The sequence below is a fragment of the Bombus fervidus genome, chromosome 5 (assembly GCF_041682495.2).
Source record: "Bombus fervidus isolate BK054 chromosome 5, iyBomFerv1, whole genome shotgun sequence".
Classification (NCBI taxonomy): domain Eukaryota; kingdom Metazoa; phylum Arthropoda; class Insecta; order Hymenoptera; family Apidae; genus Bombus; species Bombus fervidus.
In genome coordinates this window covers 11,162,527-11,186,776 of record NC_091521.1, presented here as the reverse complement: position 1 = coordinate 11,186,776, position 24,250 = coordinate 11,162,527, and the positions used below count along the sequence as shown (strand labels likewise).

Genomic DNA, 24,250 nt, shown 5'->3' with positions numbered 1-24,250 from the left:
ACAAATTTAAGTTTTGAGAAAGAAAGAGAGAAAAACGTCTGATGAATAATACTTTTGGAAAATAACTGCTAGAGCAACGTTCTTAGTCGACCAACCTTGATGATTCACAACGATATACATACGCTCTATTACACGCTTTTTATATCTTTCACTTCGTTCTCTCTGTTCTAATGTTCTCAAAACACGCGTTTCGATGAACGTTCTCGTTTTAGGCGACATCGAAAACTTCCTAAACGAACCAAAGCCCATTCAGCGGTGGAAATTGTGGAAATTCCTCGCGTTTGATACACATGTTTCGAATTAAACCTATTAATTTTGCCTATTAATATTTTTACCTAACTTATTAATATTTAATGGTGAAAAACATCGTAGAATCGATAAGAAGTGTGTCGATGTTACACGTCCTTTCTATTTTGGTTTCAACTTCTGTATACATTTGGTGTTTTTCTTGGATGATTTTCTATGAGTTACAGATGTTTACTATGGTTGTATCGATGAGATGAGTAATCCTTTTCTGTTTGCCCTATTCAGTTACACATGTCTGCTCTGTTATTTTAGATTAGTTACAACCATCGCACGAAATTTTCCAATTTCACTTCTATAGCTTACCGGTTGTAATTTAGAACAGACGTTGCTATATTCCAACATTCTGACATTTAAAATTTGTTACATTTAGTACGCAAAACCGATCCCTTTTATTCTTTGTATTCGATCTTCAATTCCTTTGTTATGGTTTATCTGTGCTATATCATTTTGGAACATTCTGAAGTGTAGGGAATATTTTGACATGAACGTTCGAAGAGATCAATTTCTTTTATCTGTATCAGTATTTATTACTGGTTATTTCGTTGTCTTCATAAAATTCAAAATATTCTGCATTCTCTTTCTATCTATTATTGTGGCTATGTTATCGCTTATGTTACAACGCAATAAATTATAGAATTCTAAGTGCATCGCCAAAGATCAAGCGTAGATTGCTATGTTATATAGAATTATTCAGTTTAAATCGCAATTTCTTGCGCAAAATTAAAGTTGTACGTTGTATTCACGGCAAAGTGCCATTCTAGCCTTATCCTTAATCATATGATGCAATGTACAATTTTTAGAAGAAATCTTGACATTGATATATTTATCATTGCACACGGTATACATATTTCCTGTACGATATTAAATTCATTGCATTTCGTATTTGCATTTTTTTCTACCAAGTTGCTCCACTTTTTTCGGTAAATTCGATATTTCTCAATGATCGAATAACTAATGATCCCTCTATCGTTTTTACTTAAAGAAATGTTCTTAAATATTATTGTAAAATGATATGAATCAGCCCATAACATTATTGGATTATTGAACTACAATGGATTTTTTAATTATTCGTTGTTATGCTCGCGAGTAAATTTGGAATTGTTATATGTAATAACAATTTTTATAAATATTCTGTTAATTAAATAAAAAATAAAATATTCTGTAAAATATTCTGTTGTTTATAGGATAAGATGTATTTATTGTGATCATTGTAAAATGATATGAATCAATCCATAACGTTATTGGATTATTGAACTACAAAGAACTTTTTAATTATTCGTTGTTATGCTCGCGAGTAAATTTGGAATTGTTATATGTAATAACAATTTTTATAAATATTCTGTTAATTAAATAAAAAATAAAATATTCTGTAAAATATTCTGTTGCTTATAATATAAGATGTATTTATTGTGATCAGTGTAAAATGATATGAATCAGCCCATAACGTTATTGGATTATTGAACTACAAAGGACTTTTTAATTATTCGTTGTTCTACTCGCGAGTAAATTTGGAATTGTTATATGTAATAACAATTTTTATAAATATTCTGTTAATTAAATAAAAAATAAAATATTCTGTAAAATATTCTGTTGTTTATAGTATAAGATGTATTTATTGTGATCATTGTAAAATGATATGAATCAGCCCATAACGTTATTGGATTGTTGAATTACGAAGGATTTTTTAATTATTCGTTGTTACGCTCGCGAGGAGATTTGGAATTGTTATATGTAATAACAATTTTTTATAAATATTCTGTTAACGTTGTTTATAGTATAAGATGTACGTACGTATGTAGTACATGATGTAATAATGAATTATATGAGACACTTCTTAGCTTTGTTTTATGATAGGATACCACACTCTTGGCGTAGATTGTGATTCACGTGTGACGAGTTACACTCGTGACGAAGTTTAATTTTGGTTCACAAACTCGAGGAATGATGAACACATGTTCCGTATAGTATATCGATGTTCTTCGTTCATTCAAGTGTTACAGTAGGAAACGTTATGAACTCTACTGTATGCACATACACGTGTAAGATGACTCATAAGTCAAGGGGTGGATTCGGTTAGAGCAAGATGAATAGAAACGAATATAAATAGACTTCTTTTATTAGAATACTTTTTAAATATACGAAAGTGGGCAAAGATCATCGGGTGATTCCCTAATGTCGTACCTTGACTTTCTAATCACAGAGTTATATAAAAATCAAATATTTGAAATTCAAAAATCTTACCAATTTTCTGAAACAGAAATTCAAAGATTGGCAAAATGATAAAATTGCCCTAGGAAGTAACCGATAATACGCAATCCATTAATAGTCCGCGAGTTTTTATGCATCTATAGAAAATTTGACGGTGATAAATTGCACGAAACGCACGTAACATGAAAAAGTACATAAAATATGCAAATTACAGTGCTCTTTGTAATACTTGTCAGATAAAAACATCTCTTTACCGGGGCTCTACCTTTTTAATCATCTTCTCGAAGATATAAATTTGCATAAAAATTCGATCTGTTCATTGGTAATAAACGCGAAATTAAATTACGTTTTACACAGCGTCAGGCAAATATTTAGAATATAACGAAGACTGCACGATGACAACATTCCTGGAGAAATGAACTCGAAGCAAAGGAAGGTATTTCTTGCACCGATGACAGTTTTCGTTTGTAGGGATGATTACTTTCAGAAAGGGAATGAGTTGGCTTATTGCGGGAGGGTAACGCTGTCAGACGTAAACGACTATTTCAAGTGGACGCATCGCGACGGCGAAAGACGCGTAGCCGAGGCCTCTGGAAATAGAAGAGTGACACAAGAGTGAAGGCCTGCGGCGTACGAGAGCCGCGAATGCACCGTAAAGTTGCTTATTTTAAATAGGAGCAACGTCGACGCGATCTGCCTGCTCTCACGAAGGCTCCGCCGATGGAAATAGCAGAGGCCGTTTAATGAATTATCCGTTACGTTTGCGCGTGTTCGTTTCGAGATCGTAAACAGTGAATCGGGACCCTCCATTACCTTCCGCAATTCCAGCAAATCACGAGATCTTCCGGCTCTTTCTTAATCCTCTGTAAGAACGAAGAATGTTTCCTTGAATGTTGATTATGAGAAAGATTGTTATGAAGTAGAAATGAATGATCTGTTTAGTGGGAATGAATGTAAATTTTGTTGCAGTGTTTGCTACTCAGAAACAATTAGTAACTTGATACTAATAGACTAAACCAATAGTGCGATACTTGTGACGAAATTGTAATGTTAACTTTTATTCGGATAAATATATAATTGATTATATATTATTTATTTATATTATTGATTATATGTAATTATGTGTATTTTCTTCCAATCGTGGGGAGACGCGATCGCGTTGAAGCGCGTAAATTCCCGTTACGATTATAACAATCGATACCACGAACAGGTCGATCCCCTTATTTCTTGTGGGGTAATAGGGGTGTTTGTTGTGCAATAAAACTGTAATCCACAGTTCTATAATATATATATTTTCAATAACTTATAACACTTGATATTACGTCATCTAAGTATATAATATTAACTCGATGTCTTGACTTGACTTAACTTGATGTAGATTGTAGTGATGACGATATCCTGTTATTGAATCAGGAGTTGACTGACTTCATGAGTTGACTACGTCGAGATGGAACGAACAGTAGATGACTGCTCTAAGGATAAGACCCTTAACTTGACTATACGAAGATTGGAAGAACAGTAGATGACTGCTCTAAGAATAAGACCCTTAACTTGACTATACGAAGATTGGAAGAACAGTAGATGACTGCTCTAAAGATAAGATCCTTAACTTGACTATACGAAGATTGGAAGAACAGTAGATGACTGCTCTAAGGATAAGATCCTTAACTTGACTATACGAAGATTGGAAGAACAGTAGATGACTGCTCTAAAGATAAGATCCTTAACTTGACTATACGAAGATTGGAAGAACAGTAGATGACTGCTCTAAGAATAAGACCCTTAACTTGACTATACGAAGATTGGAAGAACAGTAGTAGACTCGTCTCGTACTATTAAGGAGGAAAGCTCGATGTGGGTGTGCCTTTTTGAACTAAGAACGATCCGCGATGCCCATTGGTTATAGCCAACGTTAATAAGTAAAAATATGAGGAGAAAGTCTCCTGCAGATGTGGCTCATGTTCATAGGAAAAACCTGCTATTTCGCTAGACAAACATTCGCTTTCTCCGTAATTAGTAAGACTGATTTAAGGATCATCCATAAACCGAAAATACTTACATGAATAGAGATTAAGCTAAAAAGATTCGGTTTATGGTGGTTCCTTAGGTTAAATCAGTGTAACGATGTGTAGGCCTTGGCGGCCAGACCATGAGGGACGTCGCACGGACCATCTCGTGCGACATAACATTATGTAAAGTATATTTAGGCACGCATTAAAGAATGCTGCATAGTTCTTTTGTAATATTGTTTCGTATCTTGGATTGGAACGACATGTTATGCTTGTAGGATATTTTCATTAAGCTTATAAAATGTATTTTTGTATGCGAAATATTTGAATAGGTTTATCAACAAACGAGAGTTATTCAGGTGTTCAAAGTATTTAAATAATTCTTTTTTAGAATTGGAGAATATTCCTTTTTAAGCTTAGAAAAGCTTTTAAAATCAAACTTTCTGTTTACTGGAATAAATTGTTCATATTTAGAACGAACGATGAAACTAGGAAGTAAATAGAAGAAAGGAAACGATGCATAATACGATATACTGAATAAAATACTACCATCGAGAGTGATGTAATATGAATTGTTAGATCTTAATGATCTAAAAGTAAATGCGGAGATAGGAAACAATGGGTAATGTAATACTGTGAATCCAATCTTATCATTAAGAGACAGGAATGATGTAATATGAATTGTCTCTTAAGGATCATGAATGGAAACTTAATTTTAAGTATCGAATAGACGTATTTCGAGATATGTCAGAAATTTATACGATTATTGAAATGATATTACAACTGATTATTAATTAAAATATTAAGAATTTTTCGTAAAAAATTTCAAGTAAAATCGTATTTTTTTTCTTTGCATAAAATTTAAACGTATGTGCTTCGTAGATAGTAGAATTAATTTGCATTAAACGCAGCAAGAATATATTAAAATTGATGAGAAAACAGGGAGATAGTATCATTTGACATTTTACTACTATGCTATTCTTAGGGATTTTGCATTTGGAAATTCTAATTAATATTCTATAATGTCATATTTCAATTTTTTGCCGAAATATATATCTGAAATACAATGATTATCCCAAAAGTAACTTAAGAACTTGCTACTGAAACTACCTCATATAATCTCACGTATTTGAATGTACGTAAATCAGGATGTCGGAATGGATTCCAGATAACATAATTCAACGAGAATTCGTTCTTTCTACGTCTAAAAATAGCAATTGCTTAACTGTGCTCAATTAAGAATTTGAAAAATATCAAAATTTCTGGATCGTTACCTCGCTATCATAAATTCAGGTCGGGACAGTAGAACGATTCCACTTGTGGTCAGACGCAGCGGCAACTTTTAGAGCATGACGGATACCTTGAATGGCCTCGAATAACCTTGCACCACAGGTCGTTGCGCTGATATTTGATCTCACTACCACTAAACCATGAAAAGAAAACGATATCCCGCGGCTAAATATTCAAACAAGTTTCAAGTTACCTATATTTACGATATATTTAGAACTAACCGATGGTAACTTGAAATCATTGATTCTAAAATTGTATCGTAATGAGGTTAGACATTATTCACTATCAGGATGATCAATTTGTAACTTTTTATAGAAATACGACAGCCTTTATAGAAATATTTCCTTCTGGAATCCTTTAGCAAACCTAGACATCTCTTTGGAATTGATGATCCATAGATTCATCAAATTGAACATCCTCGTCTGTACGACCAGAACGTATCCGATTGCCTGCAAGACCTCAAACTTTCGTTCTTGATTAATGAAAACCGTTTTGTGCAAATGCTTTCGCTTTCGTTCGTCTCGCGACGATCCAAGAATTTCATCTCTGACGCCGCAATACGAAACGAACCATCCAATCGACTTTGCCGAATTTTGAGAGTAAATTTGATCCATTTGCCCAGGAACAACAGGGATTAAAGGATAAAGAGATCGAAGAATCCCTTTGAGGTGCTTTATCGCACCAGAAGAAACGACGTCGCGCGTGCTTTCATGTCACAAGCTCGAGCTCACGGTTGGCACGCTAATTACGTAGCTGCGGACCCTAACTACACTAGCAGCGTAACTCACAAAGAAATACTCATCCCAGTCGCATCGCGAGACACAAGCCAGCCATCAATCACAGTCACAGTATACCGCATCTGATGTTATCTTAGCGAATCCCGGGAAAAGCGGTAGGACAAGGCCCGGATGTTCCGAACTTGTGCATCTGGCAAGTCTTTCGTGGCCATAAAAGCGGCTCCGGCTCTGTGCCATTTAAACCACGGTCGGAAGAGAGCGTTCCACGAGATCCATAGTCACAGTGATAATTAAGTCGCTTTATGATGCATCGTCGAGCGGGAACGATGAATCGTCCGCGAGGATGATAAACGAACACGCGGGCGAGACACGCGGGTGAGTCTTCGAGACGCAGATAAAACGCGTTCTTAGAAATCTGGAAATGTCACCGTAGCCCAACAAACGATGCTTACGATGAAATTATCGATTTTCAAGATTTCGTGGTTTCTACTGGACTTGTCCTTTAGTTAAGTCCAAGAGAAAGATAAGAGCATTGTTTATCGTTGTATTTGTCGTTCTTTTCGATAAGGCGACGTTAAGCCCTATATTTATATTCTCGAAGAACATAGGCAAAAATGGATCCTCGACTTTGTCTGTCTCATGTGCCAAATATACATATATTTTAGTCTTGCGAAAATTTGCGTTAATTACAAGAAACAAAGTAATTTGGAATCTTGGAAAAATCGCTCGAGAAAGACGAAAAGTTATTTATCCACCATTTGGTGTTTCCGTTAGCTGCGCGTCTTATACCTCGAAAGCTAATCGATACTTGCATCCACATTTGTTAGGATTTTTCGTCTTTTTTGAAAGAAGCTACCGAAGCTTGCGTTAAGATTTTTGTAAATAGCAAAAAATTAGCATAAAAGAAGTGGTGCTTAGATTATTTAATAAAATTAACAGCTCCTACATGGATAGATTGAGGTTAGGTTGGGGTTAGGTTGGGGTTAGGATTTCGAATTGTTCTTCCATTTCGCTACGAACGGGTCAATAGAAAGGAACTCGTTTAACCGAAAGGATTTATAGTCGTGGAATTCGTATTTTATTCGTCGTCTCGTGTTCGTTGTCTTCGCAATCGAATTGTGTGAAAAATGAAGACGTGAATCGTTCCACCAAAGACGATAGAACCCCTCTACGTAATGGAGACTGGCAGGCATGCGTGGCTGAATGAGATAAATGGCGGCCAACGCGAGCTAACATTCACCTTCCGCGATGGAATCTCGCGGCCTACCGAATCCGTGCGCGGATATTATTTGCTGTGGCCAACGTTCCGCTGCTATTACGAGCTACCAGTGAATAGTTCAGGCTATTTCGTGCGAACGTTAATGAAGAACAGGCTTTGAAGTAGCGTCGTGGGACTGGAACGGTTTATAGAAGTTGTAGCTGCATTTAGAATTACTATTAATTCTTAGGCTGTGTAATAAAACGAGGGAGAATTTAGAATGTAAGATTTAGAAGATTATTATGAGAATCACGTGGGAAAAATATGACGAAACTGTCTCTGTTGATTTTTTCATTTTCACGCTAGTCGATGGTTGGAGCAGAGTATTTTAATATGTTTGCGTAGGTACTTGGGAAGGAGGTTTGTTAAAACCAAAGATACGAGTCTTTTAGAAACTGTTTATATATCTACGAGGTTCCATAACAAGCGAATGACACGATGTTACGAATAAACAACATTTCTGAAATATTGAAAAAAGTTTGCAAAGATGCGAATGAAGCAATGACGAGGAAAACAATATTTTGCAAATCCTTGGAATGTAAATTGTATTAGTAAAATGTTTCTGTCCTTAATGGGTTCAGTGGAAAGTAATAGGAGATGACATATGATATTGTTTCTTCGTGCTCTAAGTGTAATTCACGTATTCATATTGTCATATTTTCAGCAATAACTCGTTAATAAACAATAAATTGTGATTTAACGCAACCTTTAAACGTAAAGTTTAAGAGGCGTAGTCTTTGGGCGCCTGTGGATGGGCAATTCGCCAAACATCGCCATTTTCGTCGAGTTTTCGTAAAGTTTTGGATAAGAAATAGCATGTCGATTGATATGGAGACTACACACATGTTCCGGTCTTGCATTTATGTAAGTCCTAGCAGTAGTTTATATTATTAGCCACAGTGTTCTTTTAACATAGCAAGAGACTACCGTGCATAATTCATGATTTATAACGCGTTATTTAAAATGTAAATGAAGGAAGTAAAACGCAATTGGGTTATGCAGCTAATGCTATTTTACGGTATACGTGTAAAGTGGTAAAGTATTTTAGATATTTCATGAATAGTATAAATAATTCGATACAATTTCCTTCATACTTATGTACGTATAAAAATAATATTATCTAATGTAATATTCGCCTGTAAAGTTTATTTCAAATATAAATACGAAAATATCCGTTCGTTTCATGATCGATGCATCGCAATGGCAAGAACACCTTCCATAAATTGAAGAATATTTTGCACCAGTGCATGAATATTTTTCATATTGTTGGATCAATTTAGTTGGAAGCATCGAGTAAAGTTTTCAGTAAAAGAGAAATTAGAAATTAAAATTTTACTGCGATAGTTTCTATACATTGAAGCAGTTGAACTCCTAAGAAGCATGAATAATTCTAGAAACGCCCCAGAAACAAAATAGTATCCGTGCTTTTGTGTTATTACATTTCCAGTGAAGAGATAGTTGGGCAATGGTCGTAAACGGTTTAGTGAAATATAATGCTTCAAGTACTAAAACGCATACAACTTGGCTCTTTTCCACTCTACCGTTTAAGTATCTACTTAATTATAATGCAAATTAATATTTCAATAAAGGCCATCGTAAAAGACACAAGGTACCTCGTTTATTCTTATCGTTGTTATTTAAATATTCTGAACTTTGAAGTAATATCTGCCATCAACCAAACGCAACATACTTACAAAGATATGAGAAACTTCGTTTATTCTTATTGTTCATTCATTCTTCGTTTATTTGTTATTTACATATTCCGAAGAACCAAGGCAATGTCCAAAGCTAAAAGTTACATTCACACAGTATGTGGGAAAATTTATTTCCAAATTTTTCTGTTTCAGCTTACGATATTTATAATAAAGATAAACGAAATCATATTTGCAAAAGTGCCATAAAATATAATTCATTACGTATTACGATGTAATACATTGCAGCTGACAAGTAAACATCGTTATGTTTGAAAGGAAAAGATAAATCGAAAGCTTTTGTTTGATGATGAAAGATGGAAGTCTCCGTATAGTATGCACCGATTTTTCCAGCGGTGACGTGCACTTGTTAGCAAATTTTCTGCATTGACAACGACGGATGTTGCTTCTCATTTATCACCGGTTCTGAGGTATTTTGGCGATGGCCTACAAACTTTCAGCGAGATGCACGTGCTTGGAACTTAAATGTTCATTGCGATCAGCCTTGCGACTGTAAGCTCCGTCAGCTGCGTACAGTATTTTAAGACGAAAGCCTCTTCAAAAGATGCGAATCGTTTCTTCCAGACTGTTGTATATAAAACGAAATTATTCAACGTGAAAAATGTTCATCCATCGTTCAAATTTGAAGAAGTTAACTTAATAAGTGATGCTATATACGATGCTTCAAAACTGATGTAAACATATTTATGTTTAGATATCATAGTATTTTTTTTTCAAAAGAAATCTACAGATATTCAGAATTCATCCTTTGTACCAAGCAGAATCGTTTTAAAATTACTTGAAAGATCCTGACAAAATTATTTAGACATTTTTCCAATAGTCGAATTTCGAATTTTATCGAAGAAAAAGAAAGAAAAATAATTAGATAAATCCTTAACACACAGACAGAGAATTAATTTTCATTCGCATTATAAATCTTACGAGAGGGAGAGTAGCAATTCCAGAAAAATAAAGTTTACGATTGAGAAAACGATATTGCGGTTATAATTCTTTTATTTGCCGTTACCTGAAATACGTAATCTTCTATGCTGTTACGGTTCGCTTTTAAACGCGAGAATTATTGCTGCACCGTTTATTTGTCTGCTTTAGACTGTTTATATCACAGATTAGACTCCGGCAATTTTCTGAGCAAATGTACACACGCAAACTGTAGATGCCTCTCCTTAGAATCCTTAGAATTTCTCTAAAATGTAAAAGGCCTTCTCCATCGTTGAGACAGCAACGAGATTGAAATAAACAAATTCGATGATCGCAACACGTTTAAAAGTCATTATTTCGTCCAAGTCTACGATTAGCGCAACGCCATACCGAATCCTGCGTCTTAGTAGAATCTAAAATAGAATCTCGCAAAAATCATCACGCGAAATCTCAACGTCTATCCGAGTATCCGTCAAACGAATTCGCCTCTCGGTTCCTCGTCGAAAAAACAGCGAGAACAGCACGTGCGCGATTTTCCGCGTCAAAGTACACGACATCTGGCACAGAATTCGTGCAGAAATAACGCGAGAGAAATGAAGAGAAAGAAGCAACGTGTATTACGCAACCGAGCTTACATATGTAAGTATGGTTGCGTGATTTTTTCGCCGCGAAACGCAGGAGGAAGTTTCGCTGTTCGCTCGAACAGTATCAAGCAAGAGCCAGGAAGAAGGCGGATCTTTTTACCATGACAAATCGTTGGTAGAGATAGATTGCTAGAAACTCGTTAATTCGACATCGGTACAAAGTTTCGGCCCGTTGGCATGTAAAGATACCTGGCACGTATTCTTTGGCGCTCGTCTTTGCGAGCGTTTCGCTTTTCTTCCAGTCGACGCGATTAAAATCCCATTTAACGCGTTCCGTGTCTCAGAAGAAATTTAGACGGAATTTTGAACGAAAAACAAGAATATATGGCGTAATTTTTGGACAGATGAACCTCGTTTTGGACAACTTTTATGTTCGGATATTTCGAAGTCTAGAACATAAAAATTTTATTCAGGCGAAAGGTTTCAGATTTCAATATTCTTTTATTGTATCGGCTAATTTAAAAGATTAATATAGCAGAGATGCATTTCGAATACTTACGCGGATCTATCATACGAGAAATAGATGACTTTGACGAATCTATGCCGATTCATTACAGAACGCTGTGCCAAACCACAAATTTATCGTTGAATAAGCGTAGGCACTAACGATAAGCTTCAGAAGCGAACTAACTTTTTATCAACAGTTCGATTAATTAATCGAGAGTAAAATATTAATGTTGCACTATACTACGACAAATTTGATAAATTATAGTTTTAAATTCCTTTTACTTTTATGAAGAATTTTTGCAAAAATAAAGTTTCTATGGAACCTTATAATTATAAAATTTAGAAACTTTTATCGACGATGCGATCCATTTGCATAAATACATAACGGTGTTCAACGAATGCAATAGGTCTGTTTTGGATTGCAGATATCTTCAGCGCCAGCGTGCAGTCATGCATGATGCTAGCTGATTCGAAATAATTTACACAAAACTAGCCTTCGAAATTGGATATAGAGAAAATTAACTGCGAATTCCACCTAGAATATAAAATTTATCGTATGATGTACGAACTTCCACTCTGCTTCGACTATAAATCTCGCCATTCAAATCTCGCCTTTGGCAAGTATTGTTCCCTAAACTTCACGAAACTTAAATAAGAATTATTAACACGTTGTCAAACGTTTTGTTAAAGTTCCAAGAGATCCGTTAACGATATCCTCGTAAACCAAAACAATTTTGGAAGTTTCAGAATTCTGATATATATCATTGTAAATATTCCTCTTTTGCTTCCAAATATCGTCAAAGACAATTTCACGTGAATTATCCCATGGAAACATACCGACAAGGATCGTTTCCTCTTTTGAAACAACTCCAAGATAATATATATTACATGTAAAATCCGATAGCACACACCCCCGCACAAAAATTTGGCGCACCCTTTGTGCCTTTCTGACGAATAAAATTTACCGTACATTTTTTTAAACAATAAAGATACATATCGTAATTATAAATAAAATAATTATTCTCTTAAGAAAAGTCATTGTTTATTTTGCTCTAGACTTTTAGAAAATTTTAAGCGAAAGTGGGTACAACATAAAAATCTACTGCTATTATCCGGAACACTATAACTAAATAAATAATCAAACGCGAAAAAGAAGAGAACAGAGAAGAAATATTTGAAACAAGGAAACAGAGTTTGTTAAAAGTTTGCATAACTCAATAACAACAGCCGCGCAAACGAAGTCATCGCATCAACTCGCAAACTGTCAATTTCAATATTCAAAGAGTGCATCAAGGCTGAGCAGGGTCGAAGAACAAGAGCACGAAGCATCCGAGCAAATAAACTGTGCAACAGTATTCCTCTGGCTCGCCGAGTGGAAACACGAGACGGGTCGAAGGTAGAAGGAGCCCACTGTATCCTGGGTAGCGTCAAATAAAAGAATTATAACCATGGAATCGCGTTTCGGAATCGCGAAGTCTACTCGCGCCTGGCGTATGCCTTTAATCTTCTCGGACGATTCTCATCGGGGAAGAAAATGGAAGAGTTAAGAGACGAAGAGAAATCTCCGCCAAGGTAAAGCACTCTGAACCCCTGGAATCGTTCTCCAAGCGCGGATCAACGAAAGTTGCTTGGGTAAAAATCTCTCCCTCTCTCTCTCCAGATTTCCGGATAACAGCGCTCGTATTTTTAACGCGAACACGCTCGAAAACGTGGCCCCGTACGTTCAACAATCCACCAGCAGCTGGCTCGCTTTATTTTTTCATCGCTCGCCAGCGTCAATATTATTATTGGCTCGCCGAGCAACTCGCTGATCCGCGGGATTTTCGCGAGCTGGGCGTTGAATTTGGGTCGAAATATCAGCTTCCGTCAATGAAACTTCCTCGCACGAGGGATGCTTTAGCTCGCACCAGGTTCTTAGCGCTCGAACAGCAACAGGAGATTCTGTTGAGTGATTAGGGAAACAGGGAAGTGGAACATCGTCGTTCAGATTTTTTATTTCCATACGGAGATTTCACTTTGCACTTAGGGGAGAGTTTGCTTTCCGAAGTAGTTGAAATATCGGTGTTTTGGTTGTTACAGCTTCCGTTGATAATGGTGTAATGTCCTGAGGATATTCCTGAGAAATATCGAGAAACGACGAGAAAACTGACAACCGATAAGAAGAAAATGTAGATTCTTTTTGTTCTCCAGAGTAGAATCTTCCCCTTAGTTCGTCGCTCTTCCTTCGGTGCCAAAGCAAATACCAAACTTTACTCTCGAACGATGTATGAACTAATTCACAGTGACACTCGTTAGAGAAGGTAGAGGCGGCAGCTGGTGTTTGCTTGTAAAGCAACGTGAACAGCCTCCTCGACGTGACAGAAAGAAATTCTCGTGGAAGATTCGGGTCTTTGATCTTTACCCTGCGAGAAGAGCCGTTCTAAGAGCATTTCTTCCCCACGCCACCCCAAACTGCCGTTTATAAAAATACATACGACGAACAGTGGCCGCTATTTCGACGCGTCCGATCGATTCACGGGCGTATTTTCAGATTCTGGACGACCTTGGACGATGAGAATACCCCGTACTTCCCTACTCGTACGAATGTCACACGTTTCGTGGGTAAAAAAAGAACTGGCGGAACCTCTATCGCGAAATCTTCCTGCCTATCGTTCGTTCTTTGGTCTTTCTATCGGCTGATTCGGAACTCTCACCAGTTTCTCGTGTCAGCTTGACAAACTTTTCCGGTGAAAGATTATAATCTTGTTCGGTCATTTATAGAACAATTTCTCTGAAACCTTTTTATAACGTCTTGACATCTTTTTTTATTCTTCGCGAAGAATGTGAGATCCGAGTAAAACAATTTTCAAAATTTCTTATTTATCTCTCCATTACATCGATTTTTTACCACTGTGTCAAATTGGCATCGAGGGACATGTTAAGATACGAAACTGAGGGAAGATGCGGTGAGTTGAGAGTTGAGAGTTGAGCGAATCAGCGATGTTATTAGTTGTTATAATGTTACATATTACAAGGATATTATATATTTGATAGTGTTTTCATGACAATTCTGAATAATATCGTAGGATATCAATGGAGAAATAAAAAAAAAAGAGGGAAAAATAGTATTTTAGTGAGAAATTATTGTAATAGTTGATGAAGAGTATGTACAATTACATTGATGATTGGTAATCGATAAACATTTTCAATGTTAACTGTTTTGTAGTCTTCAACAGCTTTGAAATTTTTTCCTTCGTGAGATACAAACTCTCTGTTATTAATATTCTGTAGCCCTTTATGGATCTTTTATATTTTCGAATTCTTCTGAGTAAGAAGTTTGACATTTTAGACACATTATAGCTAGTACTGCGAGCAGTTTGAGATATTTTAGATTTTTATAGCATCTACTCGTTTAAAAATAGATCTTTCTTGCATGTGACTGTGGTGTAGATTTTAAGAAACGTGTATGGACATTGGAAGATCACGTGCAAAGGATAACGACAAAGATAACATCAAAGGCTGGACGATCTTCGTCTTGTTTTGGATCATTCGTACACTCTTCAGGCTTTATAGTTTCGCCTTTAAAACGTTCTTCTTTCCTTCATATTTATCACGCCCCATCATAAATATCTTGTTCCATTGCAGCGGTCAAAAAGAATCAGATTTACGAGTATTATAGATATTTGAGAAGAAGAAGTTTAAAACTCTTCTTCCGATATAATTTATAAACGATGAATGTCATTTTTAGTTATCAAAAGTATAACGATCGAAATTTTTATTCCATGTGTTTTACTGTCAAATATTATCAATTCAATTATTATAAACATTACGCTGACATTAGATTATCATATGTATAATATACATTTTTCTCTGTTCATAAATACGAATAGTTTCCTCTCTTGCGAAATAATATTTTCACTTCAAATATTTCATAATATTATAAAATCTTAATATTATATCAGAGGAAATAAACATACATCACGATTTAAGAACTAGTATAGTTATTCAATACCTTGTAACATAATTCACTTTGCACTGTTAAGTTTAAATTAAAAGACATTATAAAAATTAACAGTAATTTTCTTTAGTTCGATCGATTTTTGGCGAAAAAATTTTTTGAAGCACACAGAATTTTTAGCTGAATTTTTCCTAAAATCCCTTAGGCTTTATAAAACACGCGATGATTCGAAACTTTTGCCGATAGTGTACTGTTTTCTGTCCTATATTTTTACGAAACTCTGTACTTTCAAATGTAACTAGAATAGGTGAAATCGGCAAAGAGAACGAATCGAATGCAATGGGTGCACGAGTTTTGTCGTCGATCTAGGTTGAACTGGCACGTAAATAATCCTGGGTGTCGATCTGATTTAAATTTAGCGCCGGCAAATCACAGAGCGAAGCCGCTGCACCAGCAAATCCATCACGGAAATGGCTCGAGTATCAAAGTCGGTCGATTGCTGCCTGGCGATTGTTTAAAGTTATTTTTTATTTAACTTCGACAGTCTGTAACTTCGTAGAACGGTAGAACAAAACCATAAAATGAAATTGGCCATTTTCCACGTGAGTTTTTATCGTCGATCGAACAGCTCGGATCTGTTGAAAGGACGTAAATGAGACTAAACAGAATCTTCTACTGTTTTCGCGAATCGACAGATTTACGATTAACTTTACTCACGTGTGATGTGGTTATCCGAATGGGTTCGAAGACGGATTTGCAACTGCATTCTTCCAAATGTTTATTTATTGCTGTGCGTTTTATGCACTTTAAAATTGAAGGCTTGAAGAACGAGTCTTGAAAGAAGGTGGATTGCTATTAGTGAATTTATTGGAGGAATTCGCGAAGCATCTAAAAATTCCTAGAATTTCGAAAGTTCTCCGTTATTTTATACGATATTATTTTGGTTTATAGTACCATATTTATAGATATCGCAGATGAATTAAAAAACAGCTTAGTTCATTTTGTTTCTATATTCAATAGTATTGATCCTATCGGAAATCATCCCAGTTAAAACGTAGCTTTATTTTAAGTTTCTGTAAATATAAATGTTGGTGTGAGCTTTTGAACGATTTTAGAATGCAATTTTCTTCTAAAATTTAATAACACTTTGACAAAAATGTTTGAAATATCTTCTAGCCAAACATTTATTTCTTTTTTTTTTTTTTAATGAAGAAATAGTAATAAATCTTGCAAAAAAGGGAAGTGTTAGTGGTAGTATCGATTAGTAATAACGTGAATTGGAAATGAATCGTGTTATCTGCTATGTAACAAGTATACCAAAGATTGAATTTTGATTAGATTTCAATAACCAAAGTTCTGCATAATACGAGCATATTTCAATCAGTTGGTCGATCGATCGTGATGAATGTGAATCTCTACGTTTATGCGTTTCGTGTAATGGACATAAATAACGAAAGCAAACGAGTACAAACGTTATGTAGAGCAGTGGGTTAGCTTTGTATCATTGACATTCAGCTGCTTAAACATTTGCATAAATTTCCCATTTCTAGTATACATCACACGTGGATTTATCTCTTTTTTGACATTTATACAGCCTACTAATGGTTCTTCAACGTAAATACTATATTTCAAGGAAAGAATATCTTATTTTTCTTTACCATTTATCTTCCTTTTTTTAATTCGATTCAACGCTGAAAATATCAATGACGATGATAAATATTTTTGAAGGAACGATCAATAGTGGGAATAAAATTGTGAATAGAATAATGGCCATTTATTTATTTCTGACGATCGAATTTAGGAAGAACACCTTCATTAACCTAAATTAAAAATGGAAATACCTAAAGTGATTTTAGTTAGAAAATTCAATTCTGTTGTAGTGCAGTTATGTATTAATTTATGAAATTAAATAAAGGTATATTATTCACAAATACTAATTAACTTATTATTGAATTATTCGATATTTACTTTTTCAATAATTTTATATAAAGAATCTTTTGTTATTCGAATAAAAATTTTTCTACACACCCAGTACATTTCTCTACCTCCTCTATAATTCTATGTCCGATAAAGTTTGAGATAAAAGTCACTAATTGACACATCTTGCTTATTCGTTAGATATATAGAATAATATTAGATATATAGAAAAAGAATACGTACAATTCCTGAAATTTTATAATAAAAATAATTATCATTTCTTTACACCTTTACGCAACAAAAGACCGACTGAACATTTTAATAATTTTATATATTTTATTGCAAACTTTGAACGCCTGCAGTTAGTCAGCCGCTAAAACAATACACTAAAATAAACATAATACGAAATTACTAAGCATTCATAAATCTTTGCAGGATTTATCAAACGCTGTTTGATAATACTATTATACTCGTCGATTTCAATACTGTCAGATTCTATATATAATTCAATCGACACACTATAGCCTTAGTCACATCTCATCGAGATTCTGGTCGTTCCACGATATTCTGTCGATTCGAAGAGAATAAAAGATTTCGATGAGTGCACGGACAATGGCGGTTATTCTTTTCATCGATAGCTTACTCACGACCGGAAGCTTACTTCTATTATCGTGGCTCTCAGCGAACTGATTCCAGGTATCGTTTTATTCGCCGCAATGAATTCGACGGACGAACCGAGGCAAAATAAAATTTGACGCGCGTCACTCTCACGCGCTTTGTAAGCAGCCACGCGAGAATACACGAGGTTTCGTGTGACTCTTTGTCGAGTTTCGGCCGTGGGCTAGCGAGGCCGGGTCATTTTTCTTTGCCTTGCATCTCGTCTTCCCTTTCGGAAGTTGCGGTAGATATAATATCACTAGTTGCGGTATCTCTTCTTATTGTCAAACCGAAAATACGCTTGGGACGATGAGAAATTTGGTCGACGAGGTCGTTGATAAGTGAAGATCACAGCAGAGAAACTCTAATTATTCTATATTATTAAAAATTAAATGGAATTAAATACGATGACTATAAAAAGTATTTGCATAGCATTGCATTTATCATAGCACTTACGTGCTAATTAATTTAGTCAAGATATATTAAACTTGGTATAATTTAGTAGTGCTATGCTACAGTTATAAAAGTTTGTTACTATGAAAATGAAATGTAGAACACGATGATACGAAGTTTTATTAGAGAATAAGAATAATAAATGTACGATACAAATAATTTTTATATAGCATATATAGTAGCAGTAAGAAATATAAAATATAAAATACATCTGTTTAATATTAATTAATTTCTAACGAAGAAAATTAACGTTGCGTAATGTAATAACGAAGGAATAATTTACTGTCTGTTATTTTATGTTTATTTTTGTTAAAGAGCATCGTTAAGTATTCCGGGCAGTCTGGAAATATCGATCGAATTTTCATTGGGCCGTGAAAATATAATTGTACGGGGGAATTGAGATACCAAAGAATCGCTCGTGTAAATATCTAACTGAAGTTGCAGAAGTTAAAAATGTGTGGAATCCGCGCGCTTCGGCCAGCTGATACCGCACGAATGGAATTCCGCGATCCGTTTCCCCGTTCAATTCCGTTCATTATTCCACCGCGGCCTGTGTGTTTCGCGATATTTCATCCTATTAACTGTTAAACGGGATATTATTAACTAGTGTTATATACTCATAAAACTTTAATCGTTAGAGCGTGATTCCGCGTGCCAGCCGAATTTCAACGATTTCTATAATTCGAGTATTTCAAAGTTTAATTAAATTAAAACTTCAAAATCGAACCTTTAAAAAATTCCAGATTTAACTAAATCATTTCATTTATTATCCGTTACTTACACATGGTCATCATCTTAATTCTTTCGCCGTTTATTTTTGTCATTCTTATTTGGAATTTTTGACAATTATTTTAAATACTTATTTTGAATTTTGTATAACGATAATGTTCACGGTAAATTGATTCTAATAAACGAAGGGAAGTGAAAATGTGATAAAATTTCTATTCGAAATAAAAAAGTAATCTACGGAAAGGTAATCCTATATTCACTTTATTTAATAAAGAGAGAAATATCGCGTCGTATGCGATTATGGTTTTGCTTGGATTATTTGATTTTACAGTATAATTCTACTTTCTACCCTATATTATTATACGGAATGAAATAAATTCTATCGAATAAGATACACCTTAACTAAAATACAAATAAAATGAAATACTCTAAAATCAAGTACCTGATCTAATCCAAACCGATTGTGACCTAACGTTTCTCTTAGGTGAAGATTAAAGCAACTTCACGAGAGAGCTGCACCTTCTACGCGACGTGCACGTCGTTTGTCCCACGTCCATGGACAAAGATCAAATTTTTGGGTTAATGGCACGTTGCTGTCGCAGTATTTTCACATTCCATTCTGCTTAGCATTGAACGCACATGCGTATCGTATGCGAAAAGCCTTGCTCCGTATTTCGTTGTCGAATCTATCTCGCTCATAACAGAACGCACCTCGGATGCATTCGATATGCGATATTCTATGTATATGTATGTACATGAACAATTCTCTCTCTCCCACTCTTTTTCTCTCCTTGTGGACAAAATTAATAGACCCTGAGAATGCATTGGCCGACGAATCTAATAACGTCGACGAGCTAAATGACAAGCAGATCCGCGTGACGTCGATCATTCGATTACTCCTTGTGAATCGGTATTAGTTTTACTGTTTGACAGTTGGCACAGTGCTTTGGTTCGCTGCAAAAGTGGAGTAATAAATTGTTCTTTGATTGTCGGGTGAGCTGGATATCGCTGTTTGTGGTCATTTGAACGAGTTTAAATGTCGATGGTCTTTAAATAAGCTTGATTCGATATACGTAGAATTGCAATTCATTTATTAGATCATCTCATAAGCAATGTCGTAGCAGCTCGGATCTAACAGACGAATGATGTAATCGTAGAGTATAGTTGCTTGCACTGTTTCTCATTCTTCAAATAATGTGTCAATCATTTTTGCAAGAATTGTAACAATCATTTTTAACCTACGCGTACTTTTCCAATTTTTCCCATGTAATTGTCTTTTAGAGTAAGTTGAACGATATTGGATGTTACCGAATTTGTTGTTGTTTTCCGTTATACGATAAGAAATTGTTAAGTATGTGTATTTTTATGTATATATTTGCATGTGGTAGAGGATAAGAAACTTGTTGAAAATTTGAAGACAATATATTTTTCTTATTCATCTCATTATCTTACAAAAATACTACTCGAAACTCGATCCACAATTTAAAGAGAATTAAATCGAATCCCAGCAGAACCAATCGTTCCAATTTCAAATCCTTCCTAATCTCTATTAAAAGGAATGCATTAACAAAACTACATAGGTATGTTGCGATTTTCTCAGAAAACCGCTCCATTTACGACACACAAGTTTCAAGTTAGGACAAAAGCTCGTCGTAAAACGGGACACGGAGATTTTTACGAAAGCCCAGGTTCCTCGATCGATTAAACATTGGACGACCGATTTAGCGTAACTAGAATCGAGGCGCGTTCGTCACAATAAATTTCATGGTTGAACCGGTGCACACTTCTGCTCGGTCTGATCACGATCAACCGGACCAGTTTGCCACCCACGCGTGGGAAACCAACTCGCAAAAAGGTCACTCGCGTGTACTTTTCTCTCTGGTTTCGTTACGACATATTGTTGTTTGCGTTGGAGTAATTAATTAGCCAGCTCCTGGAATTTTGTCTATCGTTTCAAAGGAAGATGACTTTCAACAAAAAAAAAAAAAAAAAAAAAACGGCGTTATTTTTCTCTATTTTTAAAGAGGGGAAACAACGATATTATTCCTAATAACGCCGCAGGTGCATAGGAAACAGTTTGAAACGAATGTTGCATCCACACGTGGTATGGATCTGCACTGAATGGGAATAGAAGCGATAAATGTTTATTGGGTTCGTTAGTGATCGTGAAATGTTTGTATTTGAATATTATAATACCGCTGATAATTATTATTATAATGTTAAAACAACGACAATATTAAATTAAATATCCTATTATTTATTAAATTTTCAGAGTTCAATATTCCAATGGCATTGATAATAATTAACGATATAACGCTGTACCGACAATAATATTACAATATGATTTAAATGAAATAATATTTCATTATTTGCTTTTCGAAAGAAGAGCAGATTTAAATAGGATTTTTGCAGATGAGGATCTTTTACTTGATTATTTGTTGATTCATTCTTTTCTATTGAATTTTTAATGAATTTTTAACGAATCTATTAATTTAATGGATTCTTTAATTATTTTGAAATAAAAGACTTGTACTTTCTTCATTCAAAATTAAGTAATAACAATTAAATTTCAACTAAACGCGATCATCATATGAAATATTGAATTTATACAATGAACGAATTCCATGAATAAATACATAAATTTATTCGAGTAATTAACTTTCGCCTCTGGTTTCTACAATAATGCTAATTACAATTTCCAATAACTAATTTTCAACTGTTATAAATTCATACAGGCGATCAGATATTATATGAATGTCTGATATGACTTGTACGACATAATTGATAAGAAAGTTATTAAAAAATATCATTGTAGCTATATAATGAATGTTAGCAATGAACATAAATAAATCTGATTTAATTAAATGATTTATTTTTCTTTTTTTCTGAAATCTGAAATCTTCTCTCTTTTAATTGGAGTTTAATGTAGCATCGACCACAATTCTCCAGATAATTTTCAACTAAACAAAATTATTTTTCACTATCAATTAAAAATGTATCTAATAACCAAGTCTACCCTAAAAACCAAGTATGTCTTTCTAGCCTGATTGTTGGCAGAATGAAGAGTACTTTTACATTCTTATTACCATTATTTTAACCTTCTTATTTCTAATATTTTTCACTCTATTCGTGATTCAATAAAATACTCGCCACGCAGGCCAACTTCATGCACGCGCGTTTGCTTGCGAAATTAATATTATCAGTTATCGACGTAATGACGCAAATTTGCGGTTAAATAACTGAACGGTGGCATTTAAAGTGACATTTCAGCCGATGTACAATTTACGCGGAGCAACCTGTCACGGATAGAAGTGGACATTAACGCGAAATAGAAATAAAATCCCGTTAAAAATATTTTTAGACGTATCCGTGAAAGTAACACGCCTCGTCTTTGCATTTTGTATCTTTTTTACAAGCTGATAAACGAAACGTACCGTTTCGAAAGTCGAAAATTTGTTGCAGACGTTCCTTCGACAATGCCGTTCTTTCATTTAACCCGGGCGCACCTCTTTCATTTATTTAGAATCAGACTTGGCAACCCGATTCTCACGGCTACAGCGAATTGTTTATCGTCCAACAACTTTCTATCTATCTAAGTTGAGAATCTTTGAGAGAACAGGAAGTGCGTCGTTGACGATGAACAAAGTGTCTTGAGACACCAAATCTTTCAGATCTAGGTACTTGGCCCTCGCGAATGTTTTAATTGATATTGGTAAAATTTGAAGTAATTGGAATTAAATATGCTTTGGATATTATTATCGTTATTCTGTTTTTATTTATCATCTTGTACTTTCCTTGAGTCAGAAAATATTCCTCTCTTTCTGTGTATTGGACAAGCTTGCTTAAGTACGATTTGCAAGAAGTTGAAATGTAAATTGAGCTGTTTGCAAGAGGAATGTTCGTATTTTGGTATGTATTCTGTTTACCAATAGTACATCTGTTTGTTATTAGTGGCACGCGATGTCTTCATTTGGCCATCCTTCAAATGTTTAATTTGGTTGTAGATTGCACAATTAGATCCTAATAATAGATCTACTGAGTTAATGCACTCTTCTTAGACGAGCATGTCGCTTATAAATATTAGTTTAAATGATGTATCGCTTCCACATTTTCCAACTGTTCACACGATGAAGAAACAACTGTCAAATTTTCAAACGTAAATCACACTCCGTTACAACGCAATCCATCAGTAAAAGCGAATTTGTGATTTTCGTGAAACCTTCGATTGTCGCATTTAAGTAATCTTCAGAAATAAAAGATCCTTACGTATAATCGTAATTTTAACGAAGAAATAAAATTGGTAATGCAATGAAACAAAATTCATCAGAGAAATATTCACATCATTTCCAAAAATTAAAAGAATTATTATAAAAGTACGATTATAATAAAACAAACAAGGTAGTAGAATTGCATAAATAATTAAATATTGGACGATTCATCTTAATCTGTCCACACAGTTATCTTCCAATTAGAAAAAATATTTCAAATAGAACTTACACTGTTTCGAAGGAATATTAAATTTTTGTCTAGATAGAGATGCTTTTGAGATTTCAAAGAATCTTTTCCTCTTTTCAACGGAGTACGTATCAATAAACTTTTTAGCAAGCTATAAATTAAATAAAATAGTGTGCCCAGCGTTAGTGTATCTTATTCTGAAACAAATTTACTGATATGTTGATCTTTTAATGCCGGTCAAGACTATTTATCATAAAAATTGATGATTGTCAACGACAAAGCAGCAGATAGTAAACGAGGAAAGAAACTGGTTCAAAATTCTGAAACGAACCTGTCCAACGTGTTTCAAAATTAAATATCACATTAGCATGCTAAAAAAAAAAAGCAAACTGCACAATCGTAAAAATGTTTATTCGTTGAAACGTAACACGGCAATCGTCCACTTTCACACGGCCAGTGATATGCTACAGAAACGTGAATTTTGTATTTCTATCATTTATGCAAACGAGAACATAAATGCTCGCGCGTGAAACACGATGATGTTGTTGTTGCTGCACGATGCTGGTGAACAAC

The 24,250-nt window shown here is 34.7% G+C and overlaps 1 protein-coding gene across 13 annotated transcripts in view; it reads left to right on the top strand.

Annotated features, from left to right (window-relative positions):
- Tmod (tropomodulin) overlaps positions 1-24,250 on the top strand; it is a 114,951-nt gene that overhangs the window by 40,674 nt on the left and 50,027 nt on the right. The window contains exon 1 of one of the 13 annotated variants that reach the window (XM_072004012.1): positions 20,197-20,215. The exons of the other annotated variants lie outside the window; for them this stretch is intronic. The gene's annotated coding sequence lies outside the window, so the exon portion shown is untranslated. Of the gene's footprint in view, positions 1-20,196; positions 20,216-24,250 lie in introns of those variants that run through there. 13 annotated transcript variants of the gene reach the window in all.